The following is a 23,405-nucleotide window of genomic DNA, read 5'->3' on the forward strand; positions in this document are numbered from 1 at the left end:
ATCTCGCATGCCTCAGCTAAAGATCCTGTATGCCAAACAAAGATCAAAGACCCCACGCGCTGCAGCCAAGATCCGGCACAGCCAACTAAATAAATCATAAGCTTTCTGTCTTGAATTCTTTCCAGTTTGGCATATATATTGGGTGTCTTTAGAATATTTTAGAAAAGCTCTCTATAACATTGGGCCTCTGCAACACTGTCATTAACGCTGTTTTTCAAATAATATTTCTCATTGGCTTTTAGTCTTTCCAGTTTTAGATAGTTCTCACTTGCCACAACAAGTGTAACCTAGGAAAGCTGACTAATGCAAAAATTCCATTTTCTTTGCTATAACAAATAATCCTATGATAGGCAATCTTATTCTGATGAGGGAGAAAAATACCCTCCAAAATTGGAGAGTAACATTTTGGTGATCACTGTAGACGTTAGATTTGTGGTATAAGGGACATTATGGTCCTGGTAGTGCCTTTCAACTTGTACTATCCCGAAAACTAGGCTCCTCCTTTACCTACCACCTGTTTTCCTCTCCAGAGGCGATTTTTTCTTGCTTGTGGATTCATTGGTCCACAATGCAGCTCTAGTAACACTGCAGGTAGAGTCCAAGAGTAAGACCTTGACTTTCGCCGTCTCTGGTCTGTTTCCTGTCTTTCAGTCGACACTGTCATTTCTCACCTCAGTTACTGCAAAGCCTCCTTGAATAATCCTGCTGCTACTGTCAGAGAGACCTGGTGTGGGAGAAAGCCCCTTCAATGGTGTGGATGCCTCTCACTTCATCATTCTCACCTGGCACTCCTCACATTTGCTCCAGCTGCACTAGACATCTTGTAGTTCCAATGTGTCATTCAGGTTCCCCAGGAGATGTGACATGTCCTGCCTTGACCTGGTGTTTCACAATGCTGTCCACAGATCCTCTGTGTATGAGCCAGGGTCCCAGCAAATACAGATGGAAATTTGAGGCAAACTGAATCAAAGCACAATTTATTAGGGAGTTGGGCTTTCCTGATAGCTCAGTGGTAAAGAATCCTCCTGTCAATGCAGGTGATACGGGTTTAATCCTGGAGTCAGGAAGATCTCCTATAGAAGGAAATAGTGGGAAGAATTTCCCCACTTGTATTCTTGCCTGGGAAATCCCACAGACAGAGGAGCCTGGCAGACTGCAGTCCATGAGGTCACAAAGGGTCGGACACAACTTTCTATCTAAACCACAAGAACATTAGGGTGTGGACAGGTATAGAGAAGTCACATGGATAAAGTAATATTCTGATGGGGCATTGATACTGGCCCTAGGCTGGAAGGAGTGAGAGGAGGGAATGTTTATCAGAATCCAGAGACAGAAAGGGTTACAGAGAGCCAGCAAAACTGCAGGGTGGTAATTCTGCCTGCGGGTGAGTTGGGGGACAAAGTCTCAGCTCCACAGTCTCCTCCTTTCCATCCCCTCATCTTACAGCCTTCAGGAATGCCCACCTTTGCCTGAACCCCACTTGAAGCCACAGGCAAAGAAGCTTCCATCTGCTCCGTGGAGCACAGGGTGACCCAAGGTGGAACGTACCAGCTTGGGAGAGTAAATAGAAAATATTCAGAGAGCCCTGTATCGTGTGGGACTTACTGAGGAAACGGCTTGCTGAGGCCCACTGTGCCTACTACATCAGAATCCCTGGGCGGTTGGAGGAAGCTTCCCCAGGAAACCACCTGGGGCAGAGACAATGAACCATCCACTAAAGAGCTTTACCCCATTTTCTTAGTGTAGAAGCTGGAAGTGACGGTGCCCTCAGGACCTACTTTGTATCTAGATGAAGCCAAAAGACACCTTTTCTGCTAATGGGATGTCCTTGAAAATGAGCCTGTGAATTTCACTGCTCTCTTCTTTCCTCTACCCATTTAGATGCGAAGAACTCACAGGCCCTATGGCACAGCAGAACCACAAGATGAAAGCATTATCAGGAGAAAAGCAACCCACCGACAATGGAAACACAAGCAATGAATTTGGGGAGGGCGGGAGGGTTATTACAAAACATTTTAAACATCAACAAAATTAGAGAGAATAATGAATTACACTTACCCACCACCCTAATTGAACAATTATCAAAATTTTCCATCTTAGCTTAACTATCCCTTTTGTCTTTTTCTTTGCCAAAGTAGTTCAAAGTAAGCACCGAGCATTGTGTCATTTCTCCTTTGCATACTTTAGTTTGCAGCTCTTAACCACAGTACAGGATGATACCTAATCAAGTTATTAATAATTCTTTGGCATCAGATATAAAGTCTACATGTCACATTTGATTGCTGTCTTTTGCATATAGTTGTCCTTTTCCCAACTTTTCCCCATCGTATTTTTTGCGGAAAAAGAGTCAGTTCCTCAAAATGTTCTGTTTTGGATTCATCTGTTTCCTTCTGTTGGTGTCACTTATTCCTTTATCCTTGTACTTCCTTTAAATAAGGCCTAAGACAGTCTATATGGTAGAAATAAATGGTAATTAAGTACATATTTAATCTTTTGGACCTGGATCTCAGATGAATCTGCTCCCTGCTTTGTCAGTTCCAGAGTACTGTAAAACCAATACCTGTACCCGTGCACACTGAGGAGAGGAAATAATCTATCTATCAAAAGAGTAATCACTGAACAATATTCACTGGTGAGATTGAGTTACTTGTCAGTGATAGTAGAGATTTCTCCAGCTGTTAATCAATCTCTTTATATTTTCCAGATGTAGTACTGATAGGATTTTAACTTCTAGCCCAAAGTCATAAGATAAGCAATTAATTTTGGAACATCCCTTAAATATATTTCCCTCTGAGATCTTAGACAAGGCCTAGCAAGGGAATCCAAAGTGCTGTTCATAGCATGAGAAATGTTAGGCTTGGTACGTCTCTGAGGAGTCTTTATCTCTAACTTCAGACTGAGGTAGACTGCTATAAATATTCTCAATGCACATGTGTGAGCCCTGGGAACCCTGCTCTGAGCATTTTGGGGTCCTAGTTTTCTCCCTTGTGAAATGGGGATTGGCCAAGTTGATGAAGGTCCTTGAGTCCAACAGATTTTATCTGATCATCTTTGGCTACTCTTGGCCAGTTATATTTCTTCAAGGAAGTGAAAGAAGATGTATGACCAAACCGACCCTGCTAATGAGGTGAGAGGTTAAATGTGTCAGTCCCACATACTCTACTGCCTGGTTGACTTCCAGAGCCGACGTCCATCATCCCTCTTGGCATGGGCAGCCGGGTCTGGAACTTGTTTCCAAATAACTTGTAAGGAATGTATACGGTTAGTTTGTTCTGGGAGCCTCAGCTCAAGGGTCTGAAGCTCTACACATCATCCCTGGAGCACTGTGCCATAGACTACACTGAAGATCCCCTTCCAGGTAAGGGATGCAACCCTTTTTACCTGGGTGATCATATTCTGGTCAGAGGACCAACCATTCAGTAGCACATTTTCTTTTGGCCAAGACTTTAAAGGCTTAAGCCACTTCGTCTATGAATTTGATTTTTTATTTTCATATTCCTCAATGGCAAGAGGGGGATTAATTAGCCAATTTGTTTCTTCTTCATTTATTATTTTCCCATTTGTTTCATCTCAGACCAGCTCCATCTATCAGCTCAGGGTAGGGGAGCATAATACAATTTTAATAACAAAATTTGTAGATAATTTTATAGAAATTAAAAAAGAGAATCAAATAGTAAATTCCCATAATTCTACCATCACATATTGCTGCTATTACCACTTGCATCAGTTTGATAGGGCCACCATAACAAAATACCACAGGCGGAGCAGCATAAATAACAGAAGTTCATTTTCTCAGAGTCCTGGAGGTTCGAAGTCCAAGATCAAGGTGCTGGCAGGGTTGTTTCTTCTGAGGCCTCTCTCTTTGGCATGTAATTAGTTGTCTTACCCTATGTCTTCATGAGGTCTTCCTTCTGTGTGTATCTGTGTCTAAATTTCCTCTTCTTATAAAGACACCTATGGTTTAGCACCCACTCTAATGACCTCATTTAACCTTAAAGTGAAAGCGCAAGTCACTCAGTCGTGTCCGACTCTTTGCAACTCCATGGACTATACCGTCCATGGAATTCTCCAGGCCAGAATACTGGAGTGGGTAGCCATTCCCTTCTCCAGGGGATCTTCCCAACCCAGGGATGGAACCCACATCTCCCGCAATGCAGGCAGATTTTCTAGCAGCTGAGCGACCAGGGAAATACATCTCCAAATACAGTCACATTCTGCAGTACTATAGTTAGGACTTCAACATATAAACCTTGGGGGGACACAGTTCAGTCTGTGAAACTAAAGTATATATTCCTGTATATATTCAATCATACATAAACATTTTGATTTTATGAAATTGGATTGTGCACCAGATAACATAAGTGTGTGTATGTTAAGTCACTTCAGTTGTGTTTGACTCTTTGCGACCTCATGGACTGTAACCCACTCATCTGTCCATGGGATTCTTCAGGCAAGAATACTGAAGTGGGTTGCCATGCCCTCATTCAGGCTATCTTCTTGGCCCAGGGAACAAACCCATGTCTCTTATGTCTCCTGCATTGGCAGGCAGATTTTTTACCACTAGCAGTACCTGGGAAGCCCAAATAACATACATTAATACACCAAATAAGTTTTTCTATGTTAAATATTCATGAAATACATTTAGTGACTAAATACCAACACAATCTAAAATAGACCTTCATACTATTAAGTGTTTTACATGGTAAAATATGATGTATGTCTTAGCTTAATCCTAAGGCTGGTGATGGTGCCGATTATAGGTAAATAAAAAGGGGAAGTGATAGAAAATACATTGAAGGGGGAAAAGTCTGTGGTAACTTGAAACCTGGATAAAATGACACTGACATGTACCCATTCATTCAGCAAATCTACAGATTTATTACACACTTGGCACTTAGCCCAGGGGCTGAGGCTTCGAGTGAGAAAAGACACAAGGTTCCTGGATTGATGGTGTTTATATAAGATGATGTAGGCAAAGACAGTGACAAGCAAAGCGATAAGTAAAACTGAAGACTGGGGTTCATATCAGGGGAGGAAAACCAGAGCTACAAGAGAGACTAACAGAGAATCAGCTTAAGGAATCAAGGGAGATCTTTCTGAAGAAGTAGTCTTGAAGCCAAGACTAAAAGTTGAAAAGAGCCACGTGGGGAAACAAGCAGATTGGTTGTAGAGCTATTTTGTTTGCTTGCTAGTCAAATATGAAGAGTTTGACATGCTAACAATGCTGACAGAGGCCAGTGGGGCCGAAAATGGTGACCAATTTTGTTTCCTTTCGTGAAAGAGGAACTTTGGCAAACAAGACCCTAAGGATGAATGGAAGAGTGGGTAGAGACACTGCTCGTATTAAACACTTTGGATACATTTCACCAAAGAAGAGAATCAGATGGCTAATAAGCATATGAAAAGATGCCAACAACATTAGTCTACGGGGAAATGCCAATGAAAACTACAAAGAGATAGTACTACACACCTATGAAAAATAGCTATGATATCAGATGCTGGTGGGAATATGGAAAGACTAGATGACTCATACATTGCTGGTGGGGATATAAAAGATACAACCACTCTGGAAAACAGTTTGGCAGTTTCTTTGAAAAACTAAATATGCAACTACCATATAACCCAGCAATTGACTCCTGGGCATTTAATCCCCCCAAAAGGAAGGTTACATTTACACACAAAAACCTGAATATGATGTTTATTATAGGTTTATTTGTAATAGCATGAAACTGGAAACAACCAGATGTTCTTCAACTGGTGAATGGTTAAATAGTGACACATTCACACCATGGAATACTCAGTTCAGACCAGTTGTGTCCGACTCTTTGACACCCCATGGACTACAGCACGCCAGGCTACCCTGTCCATCACCAACTCCCTGAGCTTACTCAAACTCATGTCCAATGTGTCGGTGATGCCAACAAACCACCTCATCCTCTGTCATCCCCTTCTCCTTCCACCTTCAATCATTCCCAGCATCAGGGTCTTTTCAAATGAGTCAGTTCTTCCTATCAGGTGGCCAAAGTATTGGAGTTTCAGCTTCAGTATCAGCCCTTCCAAAGAATATTCAGGACTGATTTCCCTTAGGATGGACTGGTTGTATCTCCTTGCAGTCCAAGGGACTCTCAAGTCTTCTCCAACACCACCATTCAAAGCATCAATTCTTTGGCTCTCAACTTTCTTTATAGTCCAACTCTCACATCCATACATGACTACTGGAAAAACCATAGCTTTGACTAGATGGACCTTTGTTGTCAACGTAATGTCTCTGCTTTTTAATATGCTGTCTTTGGTTGATCATAAGTTTTCTTCCAAGGAGTAAGCATATTTTAATTTCATGGCTGCAGTTACCATCTGCAGTGATTTTGGAGCCCACAAAAATAAAGTCTGCCACTGTTTCCCCATCTATTTCCCATGAAATGATGGGACTAGATGCCATCTTATTTTTCTGAATGTTGAGTTTTAAGCCAACTATTTCACTCTTCTCTTTTACTTTCGTTAAGAGACTCTTTAGTTCTTCTTTGCTTTCTGCCATAAGGGTGGTGTCATCTGCATATCTGAGATTATTGATATTTCTCCTAGCAATCTTGATTCCAGGTTGTGCTTCATCCTGTCCAGCGTTTCTCATGATGTACTCTGCATATAAATTAAATAAGCAGGGTGACAATATACAGCCTTGACAAACTCCTTTCCCGATTTGGAACCAGTCTGTTGTTCCATGTCCAGTTCTAACTGTTGCTTCTTGACCTGCATACAGATTTCTCAGGAGGCAGGTCAGGTGGTCTGGTTTTCCCATCTCTTGAATAATTTTCCACAGTTTGCTGTGATCCACACAGTCAAAGGCTTTGCCATAGTCAATAAAGCAGAAGTACATGTTTTTTGGACCTCTCTTGCTTTTTCAATGACCCAACAGATGTTGGCAATTTGACCTCTGGTTCCTCTGCCTTTTCTAAATCCAGCTTGAACATATGGAAGTTCATGGTTCACATACTGTTGAGCCTGGCTTGGAGAATTTTGAGCATTACTTTGCTAGCATGTGAGATGAGTGCAATTTTGTGGTAGTTTGAGCATTCTTTGGCATTGCCTTTCTTTGGGATTGGAAACAGTGGAAACAGTGTCAGACTTTATCTTGGGGGACTCCAAAATCACTGCAGATGTTGACTGCAGTCATGAAATTAAAAGACGCTTACTCCTTGGAAGGAAAGTTATGAACATCTTAAACAGCATATTAAAATGCAGAGACATTATTTTGACAACAAAGGTCTGTCTAGTCAAGGCTATGGTTTTTCCTGTGGTCATGTATGGATGTGAGAGTTGGACTGTGAAGAAAGTTGAGAGCCAAAGAATTGATGCTTTTGAAGTGTGGTGTTGGAGAAGACTCTTGAGAGTCCCTTGGACTGCAAGGAGATACAACCAGTCCATCCTAAAGGAAATCAGTCCTGAATATTCATTGGAAGGGCTGATACTGAAGCTGAAACTCCAATACTTTGGCCACCTGATGGGAAGAACTGATTCATTTGAAAAGACCCTGATGCTGGGAATGATTGAGGTGGGAGGAGAAGGGGACGACAGAGGATGAGGTGATTCAATGGCATCATGGACTCAACAGACATGAGTTTGAGTAAACTCCGGGAGTTGGTGATGGGCAGGGAGGCCTGCCATGCTGCAGTCCATGGGGTTGCAAAGAGTTGGACATGACTGAGTGACTAAACTGAACTGAACTGAGATTGGATTGAAAACTGACTTTTTCCAGTCCTGTGGTTACTGGTGAGTTTTCCAAATCTGCTGACATATTGAGTACAACACTTTCACAGCATCATCTTTCAGGATTTGAAATAGCTGCACTGGAATTCCATCACCTCCACTAGCTTTGTTCATAGTGATGCTTCCTAAAGCCCACTTGACTTCGATTCCAGGATGTCTGACTCTAGGTGAGTGATCACACCATGTGATTATCTGGGTCATGAAGATCTTTTTTGCATAGTTCTGTGTATTCTTGCCACCTCTTCTTAATATCTTCTGCTTCTGTTAGGTTCATATCATTTCTGTTTTTTATTGTGCCCATCTTTGCATGGAATGTTTCCTTGGTATCTCTAATTTTCTTGAAGAGATCTCTAGACTTTCCCATTCTATTGTTTTCTTCTATTTCTTTGCTTTGATCACTGAGGAACGCTTTCTTATCTCTCCTTGCTATTCTTTGGAACTGTGCATTCAAATGGGTATATCTTTCCTTTTCTCCTTTGCCTTTTGCTTCTTCTTTTCACAGCTATTTGTAAGGCCTCCTCAGATACCCATTTTGCCTTTTTCCATTTCTTTTTCTTGGGGATGGTCTTGATCACTGCCTCCTGTACAATGTCACGAACCTCTATCTATAGCTCTTCAGGCGCTCTATCCGATCTAATCCCTCGAATGTATTTGTCACTTCCTTTGCATAGTCATAAGGGATTTGACTTAGGTCATACCTGAATGGTCTAGTGGTTTTCCATACTTTCTTCGTAAGTCTGAATTTGGAATACTACCATGGAATAATTATTAGTGATAAAAAGAACAAACTGTTGATTTACAACAACCTGGGTGAATCACCAGAAAATTATGCCAAGTGGAAAACACTGATCTCAAAAAGCTTACTTACTGTATGATTCCACTTAAATAAGTTTTTTTACATGACAAATAATAGAAATACAGGACAAATTAATGGTTACCGGGGCTACGAAGGGGGTGGGGCAAGAAGTAGTATGTGTGGTTATTTCAGGGCAACATAAGGGACCCCTGCGGTGATGGAAATGTTCTGTATCTTGACTGCATCCGTGTTAATATCCTGATTATGAGATTGCACTATAGTTTTACAAGATATTATCACTGAGAGAAACTGGACAGCATGAAATTTCTACTATTCTTTTAGCTGCATGTGAATTTAGCATTATCTCAAAATACAAACTTTAATTTTAAAATATGTACCTCCGAGAATGGTGGGAAGTTTGAGTTGGGACCTATTTCAGCTTTGTCATAAATGGCAGAAGTCCAAGTAGTGTGGACCTTAGATGTGTCACTTAACCCCTCATTTCCAGTTTCCATGCCTGTAGAATAATGGGGTTGGGCCATAAATAGGTCCTAAATATCTTTTTGCTTCTATAATCTCATACCTACTGTTGCTGCTGCTAAGTCGCTTCAGTCATGTCCGACTCTGTGCGACCCCATAGACAGCAGCCCACCAGGCTCCCCCATCCCTGGGATTCTCCAGGCAAGAACAAATCTCATACCTAGAGTGAGCTATAAGTTTGTGGACCCTTGTTTTCAGGACTTTCATATTTATTGATGACCTTCTGAAAACCTTCATGGAAACAGCAGTTTCTTTCTAGTATTATTCCAGAAGAAGTAGATCTCACCTTCTTACCCTCAAAGACTGCTTTGCATACTGTGGCAAGATTACTGCAGTTGTAAAAGGGGAAGCACTGACCAATTTCTTTCCTGTCCCAAGAAATCTCTCCACCCATGTTGTCCTCACAGTATCCTCTTCCAGAGGAAGTGAGCCAGGAACAGGGAGGAAAGAAGTGCTTTCTGAGGACACACACAGTTTGGTTAAGAACACTCATTCGGTCAAGAACAGGAAGAACTGTGGGTTATTTTAGGGACTCTGTTCTAAATTCAATTATTTATTTATTTTTAAGCCTGGGTGCACCTTGAATAACAGTTTTATAATATACTATTTCTTCTACATTTTCATAAATTCTATAATATACTTCTTTCCCTGTTAAGCATGCCTTTCTAATTAAGCTTTATTTGTGTATACAGACTTAGTCCTCAGATCTCACTCTTGTGACCTGTTATTTTCCAAACAGGATTGCAAAATCTTTCCCACCCCTCATGCTTTTCTTGCAGTCTGACCTTGATATTTCTTCCATAAAGTGTTGGCATCTCTATTCTGTCTTGTTGAATCTTCGCAGAGCTTTGTGTCTGCCTTGACCAACAGATGGAAGTGGCAATGTGCAACTCCCAAAGATAGAATATAAAAATACCATGCCTTCTCTCTGTTTTTTTTTTGGTTTTTTTTTTTAACACCAAAAGCATTTTGTATTGGGGTATAGCCAATTAACAAAGCTGTGATAGTTTCAGATGAACAGTGAAGGGACTTTGCCATACATATACGTATATCCATTCTCCCCCAAATATGTTTCTATTTTTTTAGGATCCTCATTATTGGAATCCAGATGCTATACTGTGAAGAAGCCCAAACTCACCCAGGTGGAGAGATCAGTGGTGAAGCAATATGGAGGTATTTTGGCCATACATTCAGCTGAAGTCCCAGCCAATAACTAATATCAGCTGCTAGACACATGAGTGGACATATCTTTAGATAATAAGCTCCCAGCTCTGAAGCCACATTAACCACTGAGTCCCAAATAAGACCGTAAACATAGTGGAGCAGAGACAAGCCATCCCCACTGTGCTCTGTCTGAATTCCTGATTCACAAAATTAGTGAGCCTAATAAAATAGTAATTTTATACCACTAAATTTGGGATTGTTTGTTAAGCAGCAATAAATAACTCTAGAGCTTGTTAGAATAAATACCGTGGCTTCACCCTCTTCCCTGAATCTTCTGCCCCTACCCACCCCTGCAATGGTCAAACTCTACTGGAAACCACAAGGCAAGGGATGCCATTGAAGCAGCCTATGTACATCAGCTTCCTGGGGCAGTAAGCAAGGTGGAATGTGCATCTGGGGAGATTGGCAGATAACCAGCACAGTTGGGAGTCTCATTTACACACTGCCTTCTTTCAGTAATGATGGAAAGTAAACAGGAAGAGAGTTGGGATGCCTAAATTTGAGCCAGGATAGGATAAATAGTAAACAGCAGTACTTTCACCATCTGTTAGTTGAATCTATAAAACGAGGGGTTTGAAGCAAGTAACTTCAAAGTTATCTTTCAGCTCTGGCATTTATCATGAAAAACAACCAAAGCTTAATCATTAACAACATAGAGTCCATACTGCCCAAAGCCATCCCACAGAATCAGTACAATCTCTTTCAAAACTCCAATGACATTTTCATAGAAAACAACAACAATCCTAAAAGTCATATGGAACCACAAAAGACCACCAATAGCCAAAGCCATCCTGAGAAAGAATAGAAAGTTGGAGGAATCACACTACCTGGTTTCAAACTATACTGCAAATCTTTGGTAATCAAAGTAATATGGCACCGGCATAAAAATAGACACATGGACAAATGGAAGAGGACTAAGGGACCAGAAACAAACCCTTACATATATAGTCAACTAATATTTGACATAAGAGCCAAGAATATTCAAGGGAAGGCATAGTCTCTTCATAAGTGGTGTTGGGATAATCACATGCAGAAGAATGAAACCTGACCCCTATCTTATGCCACTCACAAAAGCTAGCTGGAAATGATCAGAGAGAAAATTAAAAAAATACCTAGAGATAAATGAAAATGAAAATATTTTGATCCAAAATGTATGGGACACAGCAAAAGCAGTTCTAAGAGATGTTTATATCAGTACAAGCTCACCTCAGGAAACAAGAAAAATCTCAAATAAAAACCTAGCCTTACACCTAAAGCAACTAGAGCTAGAACAAACAAAACTCAAAGTCAAAAGACAGAAAATAATCATAAAGATCAGAGCAGAAATAAATGACATACAAATGAAGAAAACAATAGAAAAGATCATTGAAACTAAAAGCTGGTTCTCTGAAAACATAAACGAAATTGAGAACCTTGAACCTTTAGCCAGACACATCAAGAAAAAAAGGGAGGGCCCACATCAATAAAATTAGAAATAAAAAAGAAGAAGTTACAACTGTTATTATATAAATAAAAAGGACCACAAGAGACTACTACGAGCACCTACATGCCAATAAAATGGACAACCTGGAAGAAATGAGCAAATCTTTAAAAAAGTACAATCTCCTCAGACTCAACCAGGAAGAAATGAAATATGAACAGATCAATCATAAATAATCAAATTCAAATTGTGATTTTAAAATTTCCAACAAACAAAAGTCCAGGGCCAGATGGCTTCAAAGACAAATTCTATCTGAAAGTCTTCCAAAAAACTGCAGAGGAAGGAACACTTCCAAACTCATTCTATGAGGCCACCACATAATAAAATCAAAACTAGACAAAGATACTGTAAGAAAAGAAAATTCTAGGCCAATATCACTGATGAATATAGATGCAAAAATCCTCAACAAAGTACTAGCAAATCAAATCCAACAATATATTAAAAGGATCATACACCATGATTAAGTGGGATTTATCCAAAGGATGCAAAGATTCTTCAATACACACAAATCAATCAGTGTGATACACCACATTAACAAATTGAAGGACAAAAACCAAATGATCATCTCAATAGATGCAGATAAAGGTTTTGACAAAATTCAACACCATTTATTATATTAAAAAAAAGTCTCCAGAAAGTGCTCATAGAGACAACATACCTCAACCTAATAAAGCCCTTATATGACAAACTCAGAGCTGACATCATACTCAACCATGAAAAGCTGAAAGCATTTCCTCTAAGATCAGGAACAAGACAAGGATGTCCACCTTCACCACTTGTATTTAACATAGTTTTAGCAATAACAGTCAGAGAAGAAAAAGAAATAAAAGGAATTCAAATTGTAAAGGAAGAAGTAAAATTGTCACTGTTTATAGATAACATATTATATGTAGAAAATCCTAGAGATGCTACCAGAAAACTACTAGAGCTCATCAATGAACTTAGCAAAGTTTCAGGATACAAAATTAATACACAGATATCTGCTGCATTTCTATATACTAACAACAAAAGATCATAAAGAGAAATTAAGGAAACATCCCACTTATTATCACATCAAAAAGAATAAAATATCTAGGAAAAGCCCCAGAATTGCTAGAGCAATCCTGAGGGTTAAAAAGCAAAACAGGAGGCATAGCTCTTCCAGCCTTGTTCAAAGCTACAGTAATCAAAACAGTGAGGTACTGGTACAAAAACAGGCATATGGATAAATGGAACAGAATAGAGAGCTCAAAATAAACCTACACATCTACAGTCAATTAATCGTTGACAAAGGAGGCAAGAATATAAAGCAGGAAAAATACAGTCTCTTCAGCAAGTGGAACTGAAAAAGGTGGACAGTTGCAGGTAAATCAATGAAGTTAGAACACAGCCTGACACCATATACAAAAATAAACTCAAAATGGCTTAAAGATTTAAACATAGGACGTGACACCATAAAACTCCTAGAAAAGAGCATAGGTAATACATTCTCTGACATAAATTGTACCAATGTTTTCTTAGGTCAGTCTTCCAAGACAATATAAATAAAAGCAAAAATAAAGAAGTGGGACCTAATCCAACTCACAAGCTTTTGCACAGCAAAGGAAACCATTAGAAAAAAGAAACCAAAAAGGTAACCTACAGAATGGGAGAAAATATTTGCAAATTTTGCAATAAACAAGGGCTTCATCTCCAAAATATACAAACAGATCATACAGCTCAACAACAACAACAAAAGCCCAATTGAAAAATGGGCAGAAGACCTTTATAGACATTTCCCCAAAGAAGACTACAGATGGCAAGTACGTACCTAAAAAGATTCTCATCATCACTAATCATTACAGAAATGTAAATCAAGACTCCCATGAGATACCATCTCACACCAGCCAGAATGGCCATTATTAAAAAAGTTTACAAATAACAAATGCAGGAGGGGGCGTGAAGAAAAGAGAACCCTAATACACTGTTGGTGGAAATGTAAGTTGGTTTAGCCACTATGGAAAACAGTAAAACTAAAAGTAGAATCGCTATATGATCCAGCAATCACACTCCTGGGCATATACTTAGACAAAACTACAATTCAAAAAGATACATGCACCCCTATGTTCGTAGCAGCACTGTTCACAATAGCCAAGACATGGAAACACCCTAAATGTCCATGACAGGTGACTGGATAAAGAAGCGGTATGTATATTCAATGGAATACTACTCAGCCATAAGAATGAGTGAAATAATGCTGTTTGCAACAACATAGATGGACCTAGAGATTATCATACTAAGTGAAGTAAGCCAAAGAAAGACAAACACCACATGATATCGTTTGTATGTGGAATCAAAAAAAAAAAAAAAAAACCACATGAACTCATACAAAAGAGAAATAGATCCACAAACACAGAAGACAAACTTATGGTTACCAAAGCAGAAAGGGAGGAGAGATAAATTAGGAGTTTGTGATTACCATATACACATTACTATATAGAAAGTAGATAACCAACAAGGATCTACTGTATAGCAAAAAAACAAAACAAAACAAAAAAACAGAACCACTTTGCTGTATACTTGAAACTAATACAACATTGTAAATAACTATACTTCAATACATTTTTTAAATTAAAAAATAATAAATTAACTTGAAATGAGCTAAAAGCTTAAAACGTAAGACTTGAAATCATAAAAACCCCAGGAGAAAACATGGGGAACAGCTCTTTTACATTGGTCTTAGTAACAATTTTTTATATAACATCACAAGCAACAAAAATTAATAAGCATAACCATATCAGAAGAAACAACCAACAAAATGAAAAGGCAAACTATAGAATGGGAGAAAAATATTTGCAAATCATAGATCTTGATAAGGAGTTAATCACCAACACATATAAAAACTCATACAGCTCAATGGCCAAAACCCAAATAATCTGATTTTAAAATGGGCAAAGAACCTGAATAGATTTTTGTTTTTTCAAATAAGATACACAAATGGCCAACAGGTACATGAGAAAGTGCTCGACTAATCATCCAGGAAATGTAAATCAAAACCATAGTGAGGTATCACGTCACACCTGTTAGATGGCTATCATCAAAAACCAATAGACAAGTGTTGGAGAGGATGTAGAGGAAAGGGAAAGCTTGTGCACTGTTGATGGGAATGTAAACTGGTACAGCCACTATGGAGAATAGTATCTGTCTGGCTGATCCTGTTCACGATGCCAATTGTCTTGGTGTTCACACTGTTCGCTGAACCCAGGATAGGCAAGGCTCAAGCTAAGAGGCTGGAAGAAGACTCGAGGAGCCATAGGAAATGCAGACACATTTATTCTCTCCTGGCTGGCACAGCAGCCATAACACAGCCTCTTTCCTGGCTGACACAGCAGCCATAGCATAACCATAAGGTAGCCATAATGTGGCCATAACATAATCTCATATAATATAACCATGATGTTGCTCCAATGTAGTTCTGATGCAGCAGCAGCCAGGGCTTTCACAGTGACGCTAATACAGGTGTACCGCACAGAGTAGCCTGTGAGCAAGCGAGTACCTTGTGACACGCATGTACTGTGCTATAAGTAATCTCATCTGTTACATAACCAGGAGGGCATGGCAACCCACTCCAGTATTCTTGCCTGGAGAATCCTAAGGACAGAAGAGTCTGGTGGGCTACGGTACATGGGGTTGCAAAGAGTCAAACATGACTTAGTCTTTGTGCTGTCAATATTAATGGTGATGTTCAGTATTTGATGAGCTAGACACTGTGCAGGTTTGAAGCTCAATATTGCTTAAATGAGGATTGACAAACACAAATGACCATCTTTCCTGGTTCATTTTATCTCCTCTTGGAGACAGAAAGCCAACTAAGATGTATTTTGTTTTTCAGCTGTTTCTCTCCATTCTCTGCAAAAACTGGGATGTTCTTTCTTTTTCTTCATGTTTTCTTCTCTATTTGGATCTTGAATACAAGGGTTCCATGAAATTGAATAACACTGAACACACAGTTCATTCACTAGAGAGGGAAGCAGACAGTAGCATGAGAGTTACCCATGCAGGCTTTTCCTGGAAGGAACAAGGGAAGACTTTCTCTAGATCACAGCACTATTCCACCCTCCCCTGGTCAGCAACACAGTCATTCCTTCCATTCTTGGGCTTGGTTCATGGCTGACTTGGGCTGCCCTGGAAGCTTTCATAAAAAGAGTCTGTCCCTACTCAGTCTTATTAAACATTTTCTTATGACTCAGTGAAGAATGACTCATGACTTTGTTTACCCTGAAGATGTAACAGTTGAAATGCTGAGAGATTCATTTGGTATCATGTGCACTTTTTTTTGTTTTTCTTTCAGGTCTCTAAGAGTCACACGTGACTGAGCGACTTCACTTTCACTTTTCACTTTCTGCACTGGAGAAGGAAATGGCAACCCACTCCAGTGTTCTTGCCTGGAGAATCCCAGGGACGGGGGAGCCTGGAGGGCTGCCGTCTATGGGGTCGCACAGAGTTGGATACGACTGAAGTGACTTAGCAGCAGCAGCAGCAGCATGGACTCTTCTTGGAAAAAATAAATCAGAAAATATTTACTTTTCTCTGCATCCAGCCTCAACCTTCTCCCCTGAACTGTAGAAGCCAAAATGTATAAGGATAGCTAATTTGAAGAGAAAGATAAAGGCTCTGTGCTTTAGTGAAAGTGTTAGTTGCTTTGTTGTGTCTGACTCTTTGCAACCCCATGGACTGAGCCCATCAGGCTCCTCTGTCCTTGGGATTCTCCAAGCAAGAATACTGAAGTGGGTGCCATTCCCCTCTTCAGGGCTGTGCTTTATAAGTAGGAGAAAAATATTCTGGTTCACTCTGATGAAGTTCACTAAAGATGATGGAATCCCTGGTAGAGATGGTTGCCTGGATACCCAAGGGAAGCACTAACCATCTCAGCCTTACAGTCTCCTGTGGAGGGACCATGTCTCAGTTCAGCAATGGGGGAGGGAACAACAAAGTTTCACCAAAGCTGGCAGCTTTTCCCTGAGCCGTGTGGGCCTGGGCAAAGACCAATGGCAATGACATCCCAAAGTACTAAGAACCAACAGTCTCCACCATTTTTCCTGACCACTGGGGCAGGAGGGTCATAAAAACAGAGAGTACTGGTACTCTTAATTAATCTTGATGAGAAAAGAAACTAACTTGCTATTAGTTTTTGGAAAAGTAAGTACATATTTCTTGCATTCAGTGTTACAGAGAAATTGCTATCTCCCTTAGTTTTGTGTGATTTATGTGGCCAATCCTAATGTAGCTATAAAACAAAACACAAAGTACTCAATAGAATGAGTAAGAGTACAGCCAAATCCAACTATTTGCTGTTTACAAGAAATAAATAATAAATAATTATTTTATTTATTGAATAAATAAATGATTGTTTATTTATTTCTTGTTTATAAGAAATAAATAATAATTTACAAGAAATAAATAATAAATAATTATTTTATTAATTAATTTATTTAATTTATTGATAATAAATAATTGTTTTATTTATTATTTATTTATTAATAAATTAATTGTTTATTGCCATAAATAATTTTGGCAATTTGGTAAAAGGATTAAAAATTTATACCTTGCAAGGTTTATTTTAAGAAAACTAGAGTGATACTTCAGGATAAGAAATATTATTAGAGATAAAAAGAAAAATCTCAAAATGATAACTGAGTCATTTCACTATAAATGTGAAATAACAATCATAAATGTGCATGTAAATAGTTATAGTTTCAAAAATACACAAAGCAAAAACTGACAGAATTGAAATAGAAATAGATAAACTTACAATAACACTTGGAAAATTTCAGTTCTCTTCTCTCAGTAGTTGGTAGGATATAAAGGAAATTCCATTAGAATACAGAAGAATTAAGCAGTAATATCAACCAATTTTATATAGATATTTATAGAACATTGATAGAACATTACACCCCAAACAACAGAATACATATTATTTTCAGATGCACATGGATCAGTCACCAAAACAGACCATATACTGGACCATATAGAGTCTGAAGACATTTAAAGCATTGAAATCATATGGAATGTGTTCTCTGACCACAACAGAAAAATTAGAAGTCAATAACAGAAGGATACTGAAAATGCACAAATATTTGTAAATCAAACAACACACTTCTAGAATAACACATGTATGATACAATATATCACAAGGACTATTAGGACATATTTTACCTGATTAATAATGAAAATGCAACACAACATAATTTGTAGGATATAGATAAAGCACTGAGTAGAGGGAAATTTAGAGCTTTAAGGGCTTATATTAGAAAAGAATAGAAGTCTAAAATCAACACACAAGATTTCACATGAAGAAGCTAGGAAAAAAGACTGAATCAAAATTAAGTAGAATGTAGGAAATAATAAGAATACGAGTGGAATCATGAAATAGAAAACAGACCAGGGGAAAAAAAATCAATGAAACCAAAATCCAGTTTTTTGAAAAATTATTAAACTTCTAATCAGACTAGCCAAGAAAAAATGAAGATACAAATGATCAAGATCAGGAATGAAAGAAGAAACTTCACTGTAAGACCTTAAAAGGATAAAAGGGAACTATTCTGAACAAATTTATACAATTGGACAACTTAATATGAAATGGACAAATTCTCTGAAAGACACAGCCATAAAACATAAAAAGAAACAAACAGTTTTAATAGTCCTATATTTGTTAAAGAAATTGAATGTGTCAAAGTAATTCAATGACAAAAAGATTGTTTTTTCAATAAGTAGTGCTTGAACAATTGGATTATCTTATAAAAAACATGAACTTCAACTCTTAGTTCATGCCAAGTGTAAAAGGTAATTGAATTGAATATAAATTGAAATGTAAAAGCAAATATTAAAAAAATTTTACAGCAAAACATAGAAAAACATCTTCACAGACTGGGTAGACAAATATTTCTTAGATATAACAGTAAAGAACAAAATAGGAAAGATTAGTGGACTCTATAAATATTAAACACTTCTGTAATTCAAATATCACCACTAAGAAAATGAAGAAAGAAGCACATGGACTAGTAGAAAATATATTCTTTACATATATCTGATAAAGGACTTGTGTCAGAATATATAAAGAATATTTACAGCTGGATAATCAGAAGATAATGAACCAGTTTTTAAATCAAACTAATAATTTGATCCTTAAAAAAGATATAAGAATGGCCAATATATATATGAAAAGGTGCACAATAGTTCTAGGCATCAGGGAAAAACATGTTAACCCACAACATATTATTATAAATCCATAGGAAGGCTAAAAACAGAAACAAAAACTGAGAATATCCAATGATGAGAATTTAGAGCAACTAAAACTCTTATATATTTCTGATTCAAATATAAAGTGGTGCAACCACTTTGGAAAACCACTTGGCAGTTCCTTATAAAGTTAAACTGAAATTTCCCATGTGACCCATCATTCTACTTCTAAGTAAATACCAACAAGAAATGAAAACACTTGTCCACACAAAGACAACTGTACATAAATATTCATAGCAGCTTTGTTCACAGTAGCCTAAAGCTAGGGACAACCCAAATGTCAATTAACAAATGGATGGGTAAACAAATGGTACATCCACACAATAGAAGACTGCTTGATAATAAAAATCTTGTATGTTGACACACACTCTGTGGATTTAAAAAACAAGCTGAATCAAGAAGCCAGACACCAACAAATAGGTACTTCATGATTCCTTTTATGTGACCTCTTAGAAGAAAACTATAGTGACAGAAAAGAGAGCAACAATTACTTGTGTCTGGGTGGATGTGGATAATAAACAGGCATGAGGGAACTTTTGGGAGTGATAGAAGTATACCATACCTTGATTGGAATAGCTTCATTGGGTGGTAGATACACAGATGAATATATATCATACTATACATTAAAATTGGAGAAGGCAATGGCACCCCACTCCAGTACTCTTGCCTGGAAAATCCTATGGACGGAGGAGCCTGGTGGGCTGCAGTCCATGTGGTCGCTAAGAGTCGGACACGACTGAGTGACTTCACTTTCACTTTTCACTTTCATGCATCGGAGAAGGAAATGGCAACCCACTCCAGTGTTCTTGCCTGGAGAATCCCAGAGACAGAGGAGCCTTGTGGGCTGTCATCTCTGGAGTCGCACAGAGTCGGACATGACTGAAGCGACTTAGCAGCATACATTAAAATAGATATTAAAGCTGATTTTTAAAAATCACTGCAAAAATAGGCTTACAAAATCCTAAAATATAAAGTTGAAGGAATCTTTCATATTGTAAAGACATAAAATATGAGAAAATTTAAAGATGAATCTAGAAGATTCTTACCATCCTAGTAAATGGGAAATGGAGGTTCCCTACAATGGCAAAGTAGGGACACCTGAACTCACCTCCTTCTGCGGGCACACCAAAACTACAACTACTTATACAACGACTATCTATGAGAACGATCTGAAGACTAGCACATAAGATTTTCCGTAACTAATGATATAAAGAAGGATACACAGCAAAATGAGTAGGAGAGGCAGAGATGTGACACACACACCCCAGGGTTGATATCCCAGAAAGAGGAGGAGTATTACAACCCAACACAACACATGTGGGCGAGGGTGTGGAGCAAAGGGAAGCTTAGTGCGCTGTTGGTGGAAATGCAAATTGTTGCACTCGCTACGGAAAACAATATGGAGGTTTCACAGAAAATTAAAACTAGAACTACCATATGATCCAGCAATTTCACTTTCAGTACCATTATGAAATAAGTCAGAGAGAGAGAGAGAGAAATACCATTCAATCTCACTTATATATGGAATCCAAAAACAAACAGACTCATAGACACAGAGAATAAATGGATGTTTGCCAGACAGAAGGAGGGTCCAGGGTTGGGAGAAATAGGTGAAGGGAATTAAGACATATAAGCTTCTGGTTATAAAATAAGTAAGCCACAAGGATGTAATTTTACGGAATTCCACAGTTTACGGAATATGGTCAATAATATTACAATACCTTTGTATGAGCAAAGAGGGTTATTAGATTTATTGTGGTGATTTTCTTAGTGAAAGCAAATGTCAAATCACTATGTAGTATGCCTGAAGCTAACATAATATTGTATGTCAACTACATTTCAAATTTTTAAGAAAAGGGAAATGGAAGAAAGAAATTTTAAAAACATGATTTTCCTGCATGTTAGGAAGACACAAATCTTTAGTCTGAAATGTTGATTTATCCATTGAATCCATTTATTACTTGGCTCCCATATAGCTCCATTTTTAATGGAGAAACGATGATGCTTCAGATGTCTGGGCATCATATTAACTCAGAGCCTGTCCGATGGTCCTCTTTCATAAGGTACGTTTGTTTATGTAATGACCTGGAAAGATTAGGGGAATCATCACTGTGTGCACTTGTCACGGTGTGGCAAAATTGTTAGTATCTGACCTCTTTAGCATTTGGGTTCCAGGCCTAAAAAATGGTTCAGACCTGGAAACTGGGTGATGGATCATGACTACACTGGAGAAACTGCTGTCAACCTTGCAACAAGTCAACCTTGACTTCTATTGATTATACAGTTTGAGTACTTGTAGTCAGACATGACTGAAGTGACTTAGCAGCAGCGGCAGGACTATGTAAGTTGCCCCTCTTTCCCCCCAGGGACACAGTTTTCCTTTTTGGCCATGCCCCATGGCTTGTGGGCTATTAGTTCCCTGATTAGGGATAGAACCATGCCCCCACAGTTGGAGGGCGGAGTAGGCTTTAGATGGCGAAGTGCCACCACCAGTCCTCCACAGTGAGCACGTGGGAGTTGGAGATGTCCTGTTATCGTGGGAGTTGGAGATGTCCTGTTATCGGTGAGCATAATAATTCTGTAATGGCATTTCCAGCATTACATACTGTACCCACTCTGGCATATGTAGTTCTCTCAGCCTTTTATTTTCTTTGTCTACCAGCTGCCATGACAACTCTGGTATTTCTTTGCCCATTCAGTGTGAGCTATTATTTTTTTTCACGCTTTTCAGAGCTACCCTAGGATAGTGTTTGCACCATCTCATGCTATTCCTTGCCAGAATTTTAAATCACATATCCTAGAAGAGTCTCTCCAATTGATAAACTCTGGGTTCAAGCAATATTCCAGCATCCACTGAAACCAACCTCATCTATAATCTTCCAGTTTCATGTTTATAGGACTTCCCTGGTGGCTCAGATGGTAAAGCGTCTGCCTACAATGAGGGAGACCTGGGTTAAATCCTTGGGTCAGGAAGCTCTCCTGGAGAAGGAAATGGCAACCCACTCCAGTATTCTTGCCTGGAAAATCCCATGGACGGAGGAACCTGGTAGGCTACAGTCCATGGGGTCGCAGAGTTGGACACTACTGAGTGACTTCACTTTCTTTCACTTTTTATGTTTACACAAGATGACTACATCCTGCAGATCCTTTGAGATATAGTCCCTTTCCTCCCTTCTCGTGCCCAGCATGCCTCTGGCTGTGTTGGCTGCAGCCTATAGTTGTAGACCTAGTGGGCAAGTGGGTCAGGAGGGCCAGATCCTGAGGTGCTGTCTTGTAAGGAAAAAGCTTCTGCATTATTTTTGAACAAAAGAAGGTGCTAACCCTGACTAGGGATGAGCGTACTACTTCTGTAGGGCTCCTGGGACTCTGGAGTTGAGATTGGGAGGGGGGAGTGTATCAGTCCAATGTATTTGCCCATCCCACACTTCAGGGTCTTATTTTCACTCAAGCAGGGCCCTGACCAGGGCATAGCAGATCTGCCTTGGTTGAGAGTTTAATCTCTATTGAAATTTGGCTACTCTGATGAACTAACCAGTTCCAGGGTCTTGTCTTCAACTTTCTCAGCTCTTCTGTTGAAGGACATTAGAGCTTCTCTATATGAGAAACTCTGCCTTTCATCCCGAGTTTATCTTTTTTCCAAAGCCTCAACAGAGTTAGAAAAGTCACCCACTTCTATTGTCTTTAAAATCAGTATTTCCCTCATATTTCTCCAATGGTGGAAACTGGTACCAGCTAATGTATTTTCTTCTGTCAGTATATCAACCAAATTCATTAGCTGTGATCATCTCAATACCTACACTCCCACCTCGTGCCAAGAGCTACATACCCTCTGGTTATCACCAGCACTGCCCCCTGTCATAGGTTGATTTTCCAGCAAGCAGACTCTAAGATGGAGATGACCATACAGGAGGTTTATTAGGGAGAGCCCTTTGGTGCATCACTTGTGGAAGGGAAGGAAACAGAATTGGGAAGGAAACAGAATTGGGAAGAAGGAGGAACTGAGATGTGATGCCATCTAAACGAAGCTTCAGTCAACCCTGTGGAAATTTCTGAAGATAGACTCATGCTTCAGGGTTCTTCACAGTTGCTCAGCTTACTTCCCTGCACCAATAGCCACTGGACACGGACCACCCAAGAACGGGGTGTGGCTGTGAGCAAGGTGGCTTTCTTTGGCTAGAAGGAACCCCTAGTGTGGTGGGGCAATACCATCTTTATTCCTGAGGATTTGGGCAGCACATCTAGCAGCCATTCACCCACCCTTTTCTCCTATGGAAGGATTAAAATGTATGTGGGCAGGGAAGGGGTGTGTGCACGCACGTGACTGATGTATAAACTGAAGCCATG

At 39.1% G+C, this 23,405-nt stretch overlaps 1 pseudogene; it reads right to left on the reverse strand.

Moving 5' to 3' along the window:
- LOC129658012 (UDP-GalNAc:beta-1,3-N-acetylgalactosaminyltransferase 1-like) overlaps nucleotides 1–23,405 on the reverse strand; it is a 43,757-nt pseudogene that overhangs the window by 18,631 nt on the left and 1,721 nt on the right.

The sequence above is a fragment of the Bubalus kerabau genome, chromosome 7 (assembly GCF_029407905.1).
Source record: "Bubalus kerabau isolate K-KA32 ecotype Philippines breed swamp buffalo chromosome 7, PCC_UOA_SB_1v2, whole genome shotgun sequence".
Lineage (NCBI taxonomy): Eukaryota > Metazoa > Chordata > Mammalia > Artiodactyla > Bovidae > Bubalus > Bubalus kerabau.